Raw genomic sequence first — 14187 nt, forward strand, 5'->3', positions numbered from 1 at the left:
AGGATTAACAATGGCCGGATCTCGTAGTTCGCTGTGCTATGTCTATACACTAGCTCCTGTCTGCGGAACGGTATGAGCCCAACTGACGGATCGTGGGCTTACCTCTAGGATGATGCTCTCCTGTGTGGAGAGGGATGTTCGTGAGAGAGGGCGACCCTCTGGCGACGTGCAGCCGATCTTCTCGCTTAGGTCAGTTGCCATCGAGACCTGAAGGTGGGAATACGCCGCTCTTCATCGAAAGTGCGCGAACTTCGATTCGAATCGCGGACCAAAGGATAGACCATTATTGCACAAGAGCAACAATCGGCAGATTATTCGAGTGTTTGGCCGGCGTAGTTCAGGGCCCGGTTTGATAGTGTGGACTAAAAAATGAGCGAAAAAACTTGAATGGTGTCCAATGACTTGCTTCGAGTGAATTTGGATAACTTATTTATGTGTGTGCGGTGATACAAATTATAATATCAACGAAAAAAGAGTTAAACTGATATTGATCGGATAAAACGGATAATTTTGTGTTGAAGCTCCATCATATCTGGATTTATTTAGATGAGAGAGTGTAGTCAAGGACAGTAGCAGTTGTTGGCTACATCTGAGGATCGTAACATATCACGCTCGTGGGAGAGTGAGAGTGGAAAAGTTAAAGGTGAGCTCTTGAGGATACACGTTTCTCAAACACCTACAACCGCATGACGGACATGCGACGGTAACTTATCCCTTAAAGTTATAATTCGTTTCCTTTATTGGACTGCTGAGGAAAATAAGGCGTTAGAAAGAGTTCTGTTTTACCGGTTTCTATTAACGTTTGTACACAATGACCGCCCGTAACCGTATCTGCTACACTTGTCGAAGCTTTTGATTTTTCCGTAGTAGAATTTTAGTAACAACGACAAAGACGATAATCGATTTGGCACAATTCGTAGCTTAAACGTTTTGCTGCCGCTGTTGGTTTGTAGAGTTTCTTAATGATCACGTTTGGCCAACTTAGGCGTCGTGCGTTCGGACGAAATTGGAAGAAAAAAAAGGAAAAACATTCATTGTCACTGGTCTATTCTAAATGTATAGTGATCATTTAGCGGTATAACGACATTCGAGGCACGAGAAGATATTTTACCAACGCAATCGAACGCCCACGTCTTGCGATACTATAGTTCATCACTGGGATGCCAACTTCCCGAAAAGCACTAACGTTACAGTTTATCCAACAAACGTCCTATGCACTGCACGTTTTCGAACCGAGGACATCTATCTGGGCAGTACACGTTCAATCTCACAGAATGTTCCAATCTATGAATATTAACTCTCGTGCTGCTTTACTAAATCATGCTCTAAACGCTGATCTTGATATAAAGGTGTATGTTAATATATGTCTATCAGTCTAAGTGACATAAAACAGATCGATCATACCTTCTACGAAATCTTACAAAATTTCTATGAAATTTATAGGCTCGGGATATAGCTCTTCGTACTTGTTGTACTTCTTGAACTAAGATCGATGGCGTGCAACTTATTTTTATAGTTATTAACACAGAATCGTCTTCGTATTGGTACAGCCTATTGGTAATGGCGACTATGATGGCCGGTCGTAGACCTGCGCCACGGCCGGCGTTGTCCCGTGCTGCCTTTATTTCTTTTTCTTTGTCTTTTTTCACTTATTGACATATCTGCCTTTTACTATTGTGCGTGTAGGTAAGCCAATCACTAGAATACGGCTCTGTCCTAGTTTCGGTGATTGATAACTCATCGGTTCCAGCGAATCGATTGAACAGGTCACAAAAGCATACATCCGAAATCTTACAGCTGATCGCCAATGGCCTGGCGAGATTTGGTAATGTGAGCCTGAAACTGATCTATCTATTATTTTCTGCTATTGGACCGTATTTGATGCCACAGGTCTGCTTTAATGCATCAATAACATCGAAATGCATGAAAGAGCGTCGTCGAAATCGCTCCTATGAGCCAAAATTACGCTGATTATGGAGAGGCTCAGCCCCACAGACCATGCACAAAAATGACGCGGTCGACACAATTCTCTCAGCGTGACGTACTGCCCTTAACAGACGCGTTGGAGGAGCTAACTTTGTTGCTACAAGCGTCGTGTAAGTAAAAGGTGAATCAATCGCATATGCAACCCTCCAATAACCCATGCCGGTAGTTAACAACGCTTCCTCTTCGATAACTTAAAACGATGGGATACAAATTACATATTATACTAGCTGTAATAATGAGACGAGCGACGCAAGTCAACGCTCCAACCCAATCAGTTCCATTCAGTTTAGTCTCTCTTTTCTTTTTTTTTTTTTTTGACGTCCAATTTGAACGAGCTGGTTGTGAGTAAGGCTAGAGAAACTGAGAGCAATTCCCTGTAATTATTTATTCCAAACGATTATTTAAAACAACCAGGTTAATTCAGGTCAGTCCAACGATGCCTTTCTGAAGGTTCAAGTGGGGTGAATTTTGAAGGGCTGGACAGGTTGGATTTTTGTCATGGACATATGGGTTCGCATGAGAGGCTGATTTCGCCTATGTTTGTGCCATTGGCAACGACCATGAAATTACGGGTAATTTATCAGTTGAGTATTTTTCTTTTCAGTTTTATTTTTCTATTTTTTAGTGTTCAAGCTGCAGAACTGGGCGACAGGTCCCGCACCGCTAACGTGTGCATTGATAGGGAGGCGGTGGATTTGTTGAGTTGTGACTAAAAATCAATGGCTTTCCGAGAAACAACAATCTGTATTGAAGCAACAAAACCTAGGTTCTGTTCCGAAGCTAAGGCGGCGCTGATTCCATAGAGGACATGGGCCACCATGTTTGTAGTCCTATAGTGGGCCGAAGGTGGATAGGCTACTGTGAAGTCGTTTTGGGAATAGGAAGCTGCAGACTTGACTTAATATTTGTTTATTGTACAGCAGCGCTAGAAGAACGACTAGGTCGCGCGACGCGTCGGCCTAGCACGTTTAGCAAGGGCAGAGGAGTAGGAAAAAAAACAAGCATGAAGGCTTGTCGATACAAAGCTCGGATCGAGCAATAGGGATTCATGTATTATGCCCAATGAAGTAATGTGTCTTGGCAATAATTCCGTAGTGACTGTGCAGCAGTAAATGAATGAAGTATCATGATCTCGGAAGTGAAGCAAGTTTTAAAGTCGTGAAATTCATTTTGATTTTTATTGAGCGCCATCTTGTCTCTTTGCCTCCAGACCCGAAAACCGTTTGTGTATAAGGACCATTAGCTCCGAGCCCATGCTCTCTAAGCAGATTTAAATATTCTACTATTATATTCCAGAAAGAACCAGTATACAGGAGCGCTTGAAACGCTGAGCTGAGCTGTTGTCTAGATATTAATAGGACAACGATACGATTGATTGCTCCAACTAAATTTATTGGCCTTTTGTACATACTATTATTAAGTGGCTATTAATTGTAACAAAGAGTAATAAACAGTTATTGATTTCTAACGTTTGCTGTGAAAAAGCTGAACTATATGAAAAAAGAAAAAAAAAACTCTCAGTTATGTCTTGCATCTAAACAAGAGTCTAGAAGAACAGAACGGACAGGGGGGAACCGAAGGGACAGGGTTCTGTCGAATGTTAACTAGCTACAATATCGGAATTCAAACAACATGAAAATAGGAAATATCAATTAATACCTATGCCGGAAGTGTGTTCCAAGTGCAGGCCATTTCTGTGTCCGCTTCCTTTTTTCACGGTTAACTCGTCTTCCCAACAGAGTTTAGTAAGCAATAATACGCCATTGGCTGTTCTACATGACATGACACACAAACACGTATACTCGATCGGTTTGGGCGGGCAAATCTTTATAAAGTAGCAATATTCGTTCACATCGTAACAGGGCCCCCTTCACCGCCCGTCGTCGCAAATGCACACTTAGCCCTGTAGGTCACAACGAAAGCAACAATTGGCCTATGTTAGTGGCCGTGCTATTTCGATTCGATACCAGAGATGCAAATCGAGAACCATAAGAACTTCTCAGAAAATCAAAGACATGTATCAAGGTTTTTGAAAATATGCAACTCATCACAATAGTAGAACAAACAAAAAGCTAAACTACAGCGCAGGTTGATCTAAGAGGAGGTCTCCTGTGACGGAATGGAGCGGAGCTCGACTTATTTCCGTCGCCTGCACCGCTATTGCCGAGCGCGTAATCGAAAGATGGCCAGGAAGAGTCTCCGTATCTAAAGAAACTGGCTCGTCACTTTACCGTTTAGAGAGAGAAAAGCAAAACGGACTAGAGGTAGGTTTTAAGAGTAAGCGTGTTCCTCCCTCCACGTAACCCTCAGACACAAGTCCTCTTTGCTTTCGAGGATTTTAGGCCAGGACGAGGAATAACAGTGGAGAAGTGGGAGAAAGCAAATTCGTAGAGTGATATTATATTTGCATACAATTCCAACGTACAGGGCATATGCCACGTGCCGGTATACGTAGAATCCGTGCATAAAAGGCGGCAGCAAAGACAGACGCAAATTGAATTCAATGTTAGCGAATGAAGAAAAGCAAGAATAAACTGTGACACGGACACGTTTAAGTATACATACTTACATGTTTAGAAGTATACCAAAAAACTTAGGCTAACCGGATATGTGCGGAGCAAATAAGTTTTGTTTTTTTTAGCCTGCTCTTTTTAGCGGAAACTCTCGAAAAGCGTCGATTTCCACTTATTCTGCGAATAATAAACCCTTACTCTTACTGTCGTGTGGAATAGAATTTAAATGCATAGCATTGTAAAGACGAAAAACGTAAGTTTTTCGAGTAAATTACGTAGAAATGTACGTGCAGACAAACAGCCGAGCACACATTGAAGCAACAATAAAATTATACAGTGCAATAATAATAATAATAATGTTTTCTAAACGTCCATCTGCTTGCCGTGTGTTAACTACTAGCACCGCACAACCTTCTTATGTAAACGAGAGTGAACAGCAGTTTGACATTGGGCATGTTCCGTGGGACATGGTCGCACCTTAGGGCTGTCATTATGTCGCTTTAAGCGTGCCACTATCTCTATTCATTACCTGAAATTGACGTATTCAACAGAGTAAGATGGATAAGCCAATTCATCAATATAAATTTAATCGTAAACATTATGATGGAAATTGGGATAACATCGCAGATTCGACGAAACAGTCATACACTGAAGTTCCTTGCAAAAGAATCGCACATCACTAAATATGTAAACAGACGGCCGATTGAGCTAGCAAGGTCAAACAAACCTCAGAAAACGTATCGTCAATGCTCGTATTAAATTCTCCGCGTCGCCCTACGATGCGCAATATATTCGGCTAGAAAGACAGTGAACTTGAAGAAATTATAAAAATAATAAATCGCTTTATTGCAGCTAAAAGCAGCGATTATTGGCGCCTTGCTATAACCCAATCGCGTTCTTGTTTTTGCGTCCTTCCTCTCTGTGCTTGTGTATGTGTGTGTGTGTGTGTATATGTGTGTCTGTGTGTGTGTGGGATCATAAACGTGTGTGTGTGGAAGATCGTAAAGCAAACGGGTCGACAGGCTAGCTCAGCGAATAGAGCGCGCTTGGTTCGAAACTAAACTTACGGCCTGGTCACATTTTCACATATGGCTGCCAGCGGCAGTCTCTTGGTCCGATCGTTGTGTTGAGTAGTGAGGCCTGTTTTTGGTTTGTCGGTAATGCTGAATCGGTTTTTGCGCCCCTCCCCTTTCGGCCTATCCACGCAGCTCACGGCAGCGGCAGCGGTGGCGGTGGCAGATCGAATTGACATTGCAACTTAGGCACAGATTGCGTGCTCAATACGAAAGCGAGTCTATAATAGATTCGCAGACTGTGTAGCTCTCTCCGTTCTATGCCGCTCCCAAGTCTAAGGTTCAGTTTTTTTTCGAGATTGTTAGAAAGAGCTGCAGCAGGTCAGGCTTGTGGGCCTGTCAGCTCGCAAGTTTCACAACGCCGACTCGTCTCCTATCAGAGCACTTGTTGTTCCTATCCGATGAAAGCATTACATCTTGATCGATGGTGACGCGTGCTTCCGGGGGCTCAATGTAGTCGTCGAGACATAATAAAGCGTAGAAACGAGCGGATAGGATTGAAAATATCAAGCAATTGGGACAGATTTGTTTACTATTCTTTGATCTCGTTAAGAAATCTGAGTGCAGCAAAGATTGCCTCTGATCTAGGAAGGCATCTCGTACCGCCTTTTTGAATCTTAGTGAGGCTGTATCGTAGGGCTACTTCAGACAACGTTAAAGCGCTTCATACGTACACGATTAATTAAACGTATCTTGCATAGTTCCCGATTAGAACAGCAACACTAGATGCATTCTGTGATCAGTATAGAATTGTTTACGTGATGTCGATTATGTTCTTTAGCAATAAATAAGCAGAGCAAAGTCTATGTATCAACCGAAAAAGAGCCAGCCCTCAATATATAGATCTTCAAGCAAATTGGATCACATATTCATGAAGACAAACCTATATTTTGCTTCTCTGCCCGCTCGGTTAAGCAGGGCGATTATCATTTCACTGTCAAATGCAGAAGACGCGATACCTATTTTTCTGCAGTTAGCTCAGAAGGCCTGATTAGCCTGAGCCAATGTGACGACTCTAATCGAGACCACCATGATAGTCAGTCTTTCTGTTTCCTTCATTGTGCTTTAAGTTGGCATATTTCGTGCCGGCTCATCTATTTTTGCTCGTTGAAGAAGAATACAAGGAATTCGCCCCCTCCCGATCGCGTAGGTTGCTTTTTAATGCCTGCAGTCTGTTTCGCTGAACGATAAGGATTCCGAGGACTACGTATAATGCTATCCGCTATTGTAATAGCTTGTTTTGCTCCGGCATTAGACAATCGAACACTAATCAAGCCCCATAGGATGACAGCGCAATTTTCGTTTTAAGAACTAAACGATTCAGCCAACGTGACAATATAGACGATTGTACTATAATTTTCATATTGCTTGGTCGACTGTAATTATCTCGAACGAAATGCTCATCGCCAGTGGCGGCAGACCCATTGTGGGTTAAATACCGTTCGTTGAAAGTATGGCTATGCTAAATCTTACCGTAATAGTAATAATTGGCGTGACGAGGTTGCTTACTATGTCTAGATTAAGTCTTAATCCGTGCTCTTCGCGTGTTTATTAGCGATCTTCAATCTTCACTTGTTATTATCTTAACTAGATAATAGAAGGTGTACGCGATAATCATCCACTTACGAAAGTCTCGATCTTGTATTGGACACAGGAGCATCTGAGGTCGTTGACATTCATAACGTTACTAACGGCCGCCTACGGCCTAGGCGAGTGCAGATCAGCGAATACAAAATGTGACCTTTCGTCGCCCGATTCGAACATGTATCGAAAATGCAAACAGCTCGCATGTCCATGCAAATGAACGTTTGCCGTTTGTCGCTGTCGCTGTTTGCCAATCGATGGCGACGACAGGGTGAAGCCGTCATGGGGCCCACGACGTTTCCGCCTGCTCAAGAGAACAGCCTCCGAAGACACCACCAAAGCCAGTTTCTTCCATAAAGTTATTTTGTCGGGCCGGATGTTCTATAGAAAGCGAGGAAATGTCGGCAAAGTGGCAAAACTGACATCGGCGCAAATCTGCATTATTCTACCTCTATGGTGTGACGCTGCGCCACGTTTACAGAAGTTGTATGGAAATTGTGTTGAAATGTTAGATTCCTGTAGAAATTAGATATGAGCATAGAAAGAATACTTCACTCTTTGCGTCGGCAACAGTCAGGTTTGAGGATGCGTAGTACTCGATGAAATGTCCTATAGAAACGTTCCGTTCTACGTTCCGCTTTCGATGAAAAACGCATGATCAGATCTTCAATCACAGCACAATGCAATTCGTGTGTATGGTGCAAGGATTGCTCCGACAACCGTCTTCGCCCCTTTACAAAATGCTAAAAATAAATGAATTTTGTTGGCGAAAAATTACCGTAGACAACGTCGTAATTAACGCGCCAAAAAGCTACATGTCTACACCGGAACACATTTGAATAGCTGTCGTTTAACGGTCAGTGCAGCATTGACACAACGTTCCATATATTCCGCAGGTAAACAGACAAACTAAGAAAAAGCTGTTCTTCGAACGACGACACTTTGTCGCTAAGGTAACACGCCGTCGGCGACGGTACCGACGACATCATCTCGACTTCGAAGCTGAGATCCATATTGTGCTGTCTCACGGCCACAACCAGATTAGTTCGTATTGTCACCGCGACGTTCCTCTGCATTGAACAAACACTAATACTTATCGACCGACTCACAAACTCACTCAACGCTAACAGAATCGGTATATATGTAAGTGATGGCTTCATTCATCAAAGTTGCAGCAGCAATGATAACGCTAGGGCTAAAAATCGTATTCGCTCCCTTCGTCAGACGATGAAGATCGTCCAAGATACAAGCGGATACAGACACGATCGCGTTTACGTAGTGGTATCGTTACTAAATCGCTACCATCAGTGTGAACAAAGTTCACACAAAACAGTAGTAACATACGACGTTACACAAACGAGTAGTAACAAATGCAATAACAACAGAAAAACTAAAAAAATATACACACTTTTGATTATCTGACAGTTCTGATTTCGCATGTAGAGCGTTGTCCTTGCACATTGCACTCTTCATTGAAATCGAAGGGAAGCCCAGCGGCGAGTTTAAAGCGAAATTGTTTAATTCGACGTAAACATCTTTGTTTTTACGCGATATTACAATGTTCGACAAAACCAGGAACTGCTACACGACTCCATACGAGTGACTTTCCATCCCCGAACTGTCGTAACGGCGAAGCTTTGTGGTGCTTAAAAAAAGATCCGACAGTCACCTGTCTAAAACAGAGATATGGAAAACGCTTTATCACTGGTTATCCTCTGCGGTCTTTTACTTAGCATCTTCCTGCCTGCCACACTTCTTTTCCATCTTTTGCTACACTGGCTAGCTTATGATTATTATTAATTAGTTAAGACAGCTTTAGTAATTTAGTCCAGATTTGTAATGAGTAGAATCGCTGAAATGTTGTTAGTACAGGATAGTTATATACACATATTATTTGTAATGAAATACAAATACAAAGGGTTAAATTTAGAAGAAGAAAAGAACGCGTTTAGGCTTAACGCTTGTAGCTGGGTTTCGGTCTGAAGCAACGACGTTTGGTCGTTTACTTTGTGTACAAGGACCTGTATTAGACGGCCTTTTTGCGCACTCTGTTTAAGCTTTTGCTTGGAGCTCGGCTACGATGGATCACGCAGAACAATAGCATCGTGTGATTGTTTAATGATCGACCGGGATACAGTGAAGCCATTATGGGTGGATGCTTTAAAAAAGAAGCCACCCCCCTTCCCTGTTGTAGTAAACTGCGTTCAGTTTGACCAGATGTATACTCGGTTCCATCAAAAGGCTAACCCCTAGATTGGTCAGGCAACGTGTTTGGTTGCTGGTCTGGCAAGTCCTCCATTGCCTAGCCCTACTGATTTTATGCTTGCTATACTTCATAGAAACGACAGCCTCTGCACTGGTGACCATTGCTTCGTCGATAAAAGCTATGTAGATGAAAGTGGCTTCAGCAAAACTAGCCGGCCAATGTATGACTTTTCTGTTGTTACTTTTATTTGTGTTACTGTCGTTCGCGTTATCGTTCGCGTACTTTGCCTGGATGCGTTGGCCAGTATACCCGCTCGATTTAGAATGTCGATGACATCTTCGATCGCTCCATGGTACTATCGCGCAAGTGATAAGGTAGGTCTCAGTACAGCCTGTCTTCAACCCTCCGCAACTAGCTAGCTACACGAATTCGTGTTGTAATTGTCCCCCGACAATAAGGAAATTGAACGGTCTATTACTTGAATAGACGGCTTTTATTGTTGCCGCAGGTTACCTCTTTGAGCCTATATCTCCATCACCCCCCTTTATACTACACCACCCCACTATAGCCCCTTTCCATTTCCGTCAAGTAGTCTGTCTACTCGCGAGCATATTCTCAAATTTAGCACACCTTAAATTGACCCAAATGTGTCCAGTCTAAGTGTGTACGTGGCGAGCAAAACACTAATGAGAAAAAAAGGTAAAAGATGGGGTCTGGCATTATAGCCTCATTGCTAAGACCGCTGGCGTTGCGCTTAATAAACTGCTTGGCAATTTATATCGTTTGGCTAAATTAAGGACTACCGTTTAGGTCGTTACCCGCGCAATACTTCACTTCTTATATTACATCGTATTATGGACATTTAATTAGACAATTTACGTGTTTGACGTCCGTACGGGCGCATCTGCTATTACTGCATAATACGTTCTATAAGATATGTTCAGTGCCGTACACTTGAGTGAACTCTTTATTTTTTAGAGATATCTACTATTTGGAATCTGCCTTCAACTTAATAATTGATTACGAAAGCATCGTTTTAATAATGGGTCTTCGCAGATTCATATAATAGGTTCTTCGTTTCAGCCTTAAAGGTAGCGTAGTTAGGTGGCTTTTTAGGCCAAAAAGTGGCTTTTCTCGAAATTGTATTGAACGTTTATTGCGGAGATCTGCTTTTCGGGTACAATCAGAGACGAGTTTGCTAGTCGAGCATGTCGGGTATTTTATGAAAGCTTGAGGAAAACACTGGGAGGAAACAGTTGGCTAATAAACTGCACGTTTATCTAACCAAGAAACCACTTGATCCTCAACGAATCACCCAATATTTGAGTGAACAATGTTTGTCAGCTTCCATCCACGCTGACTTTTGTGAAAGACATTTTGTTTCAAGCAGACGCGCGCTTACGTCATTAACTTCCGGCCGTTGGTGATAGCTTGTAAACCCGTAATCCAATCAGCGTGACACTTAGACAAGAGCTTCGAGTCAGAACGCTAGTAAAACTGTTTTTTTGGCTTCTATAATTGTAATACGTATTCTGATTAAATTGGATTGGCAGAATCGTTCACGTCATAACCGATTTAAGGACAAGTCCCGTGAAAAATATGACTTCCGTTGATGAGTCCAGGATTTCAGTAAGGAATTTGACAGAATATGGAACTCTATCAAAGCAACCGGCGAAAAGAGCGAATCTGAAACATATGTATCTCGATGGACGTCAATCGTCTCTTTTTTTTTAACTTTGAATAGCATCGTAAGCGTACCCATAGCGTGATCGAAAATCGTTTCGGCATATTTTTGCTGTGAGATCTGCGGTCCGATCCAAGGAAATGATGGACTCAGCGGTTCTGCGAGGGAACCCGCCGTCTCTCTAGACAAACACAAAGCAGAGCGTCGTAGAAAAGAGATTTTACAGTAACGTTATTCACGTCCACGTATCTGTTCTTCGTGCTAAAATGGCCGCGCCGACCCTGGCCCCCGATGTTAGACGGCCCGTTTACCATTGCGCAATTGTAATGACTAGATCACCATCAGATTACCGAACTACCCGTTTCATTAGTTCGAATGGCACATGGCACATCAGTGTTGAACCAGACGACAGTTGATTTTAATGTGTCAGGATACCCGTATACCACATATAAGCAATTTCGATGCCAATTCTTAATGCAATCATATGCAATGTCGGTCAATATATTATATATAAAGTTAGTCTGTTACGGTAGAAGTCCTGAATAGTATAACGTTGTAACGAACTTGTAAATGTCCCGTAAAAATGTTACACGTGATAGCCACTAGGGGGATTCACAAATTTAATTGTTGCATTGACTAACTAGACTGACTCCGACCGCCCTTTTTTTGCAAATTTTCACAGCTCGATTGGCTGTTGAGGTTATCGAAAGCCGTATTCAAGCTCAGATTAACATCATCGCAATGTATTTCAATCGTGAAGCTCGCTATGGTGAGCCAGCATAGATTCATCTAAATCATCAGCATCTAGTAATTGCTATTAATTATACTGTCCTTAACAGTCGTTAGTGGACCTACGTTTTTTGAGATTAGCCTAGACGCCACAATATTCTGGTCCTACTCGGCTCTACTCACCATTGCGACTGCTGCTGTTACTACTGCTAGTACCGTCAGCCGGACATCACCGTCATACTGAGGGGCATGTCGACGGTCGGTGGTGCTGGGCGCGAGCCCTCACTCAGCCTTAAGGGGCTTCTGAGATATAAGTCAGGGTGATCGGCGTGGGTGGATGAAGGTAACTGAGGTGAAAGCTAGGTAGCTATAGCAACGGGTCTGACGCCTGTCTGGTGAGCTTGTTTGTTTGTCCATGTGTGTGTGTCTCTCTGACAGTGTATATATGTACGCTTGCATCCGGCTGCTGCTTCTGGAGATCAAAATGACTCTCGTTCTTCTGCTTTTTCATCTTTTTCGTTCTGTGAGGGCGATGCCTTTGCCATCCACAGCCGCTTGCCCAGTGGACTGACCAACCGACATTGTGTCTCGTGCCTGGCAACGGCACTACTCCGAAACGCACTTCCCTTTGGCTCAGAGATGAAACGTCTAAGAAAGAACGAAGAACAGGCATAGCCTCACACACGTGAAAATGCAGCACTAGTGTGAAATGAAGGGGAAAAAGGTTTCTTAGAAAAAAAATAAGGCACACGAAAAGGCACGGAAGCAAGAAATGAGGAGAGAATAGTAAAAAAAGATGGCGGTAGTGAGATAGGTGAAATGATCTCATAACACTACCGAGTCGCAACGTGGGTCCCACCGAACAGTAAACGGGAGTAAGTTCGAGAAAAACGAAGACGACCACAAACCGATTTACTTCGTCGTCGTGACTTTAGCGCCTTCTAGCCTAGCTTGGCCTGGCATGACTTGGCCTGCTTATCGCCTATCTCGGTGGTGAGTTTAGTTTCTCTATACATCGTACCCTCGTTCATCGTCAAATCGATCGGAGACGGCCGCCGGTAATGCTTTCCGAACGCCTGCAATTGTATCCGACCTCGATCAAGCTGCAACGCTGTTTCGTATGACAATAACCAGTAGCTTCCTTGAACGGTAGCGTCTTCTCATTGGAGATGGATTCGTGTTGGGATCCCATCTTTCTTTTGGCAAGAAAAAGAGGCGGCATGAAGCTGAGCTAAGTATTTCTTTCTTGTCGTTGCATTCATTCAATTTTCAAAACATGACAAGTTATTGATGAGCATTCTCCTGTTCTAGGCGTATATAACAGAACAGAGCTAATTGTTGCATGGCCTAGTCTTCAAAGTGTCAACGATGTTGTCAACGGTTCCAGCCACACATACAAACCTAGTAGTTGAAGCTGCATTGGGACAAGATCGATTGCAACGACTAATCGACACATATGAAGAATTGAACATGTGTATATATATGTAACATTACAATTTTTTTTTTATTCTTCACACTGACGCACGTATTGCTGTAAAGGCCGACATAGCCTAAACGGTATTCTACTCATTTTTAACTAATGGCTGATTCAGTGCCAACTTAACGCGTGCTAACCTTGTCTCTCACTGTATGTACGTACGCGAGCATTATGGTGGTATGGCATTCTATCAAAGAAGCGTCGATTAAATCTGTTGACGCTGAGAGGCACATGAAAGCGACAACTTCCGCATTATGCCCATTCGAAACGTCCGAGAGGCAGCTTCCGCGTACTACTCTTCTCGCCTGAAGCTACGGTTTAAATAGAACAATTAAAGAACTAGAGACGACAGACGCTAAAGCTGACATTTATTATCAGTTTAATCTTAATAGTATCGATTATTTCATTAAATCAATCTCAACTATTTTTCAGCAAGCTGGTCGTTACGTGAATATACTAAGCATGCATGTACGATCGTTTACTCGAACATTATGTGCGTATAAACAGAACTTGGTGAACCTTAACATTTAACTAAGTTCTAAACTTCAAAATGAAATGTATTAGGAACATTCTGATCTGCGTATTTTAGGAAGTACCAAGAGTTAAGGTTCCGACGGATGTAAGTTATCAGGAATCGCAAACGGTTTCTTGAAATTCGGGTCACGATAGCGGTATAACTTACACGAATGCTTTGCTCACGATTAAGTTGAATATTTACAAATTTATTAGCTATCTAGACGTTAATATAACTAGCATCGGCCGCTACCTGTAATGAAGGAGACTGAAGAAGCAAGGTGTTAGAAGTTCCAGCTTGAATACATACATAGATATGTCATTGCGAAGTTACAATAAAACACCTTCCTTGAATATGGAACGTAAAACTTTTCTGGAAATCGTACGACCCTTCCACATAGTTTGAGCTACTCCTGAAGGAT

General features: G+C 42.6%; 1 protein-coding gene across 2 annotated transcripts in view; it reads left to right on the plus strand.

Annotated features, from left to right (window-relative positions):
• The first annotated feature begins 206 nt into the window (after window positions 1–206).
• Window positions 207–14187, plus strand: part of LOC111255280 (discoidin domain-containing receptor 2-like) — a 116205-nt gene continuing 102224 nt past the window's right edge. For both annotated transcript variants that reach the window (XR_015326450.1, XM_086987143.1), the window contains exon 1: window positions 207–643. The gene's annotated coding sequence lies outside the window, so the exon portion shown is untranslated. The remainder of the gene's footprint in view (window positions 644–14187) is intronic.

This window comes from Varroa destructor, unplaced genomic scaffold (genome assembly GCF_002443255.2).
Source record: "Varroa destructor unplaced genomic scaffold, Vdes_3.0 BEIS01000001.1, whole genome shotgun sequence".
Lineage (NCBI taxonomy): Eukaryota > Metazoa > Arthropoda > Arachnida > Mesostigmata > Varroidae > Varroa > Varroa destructor.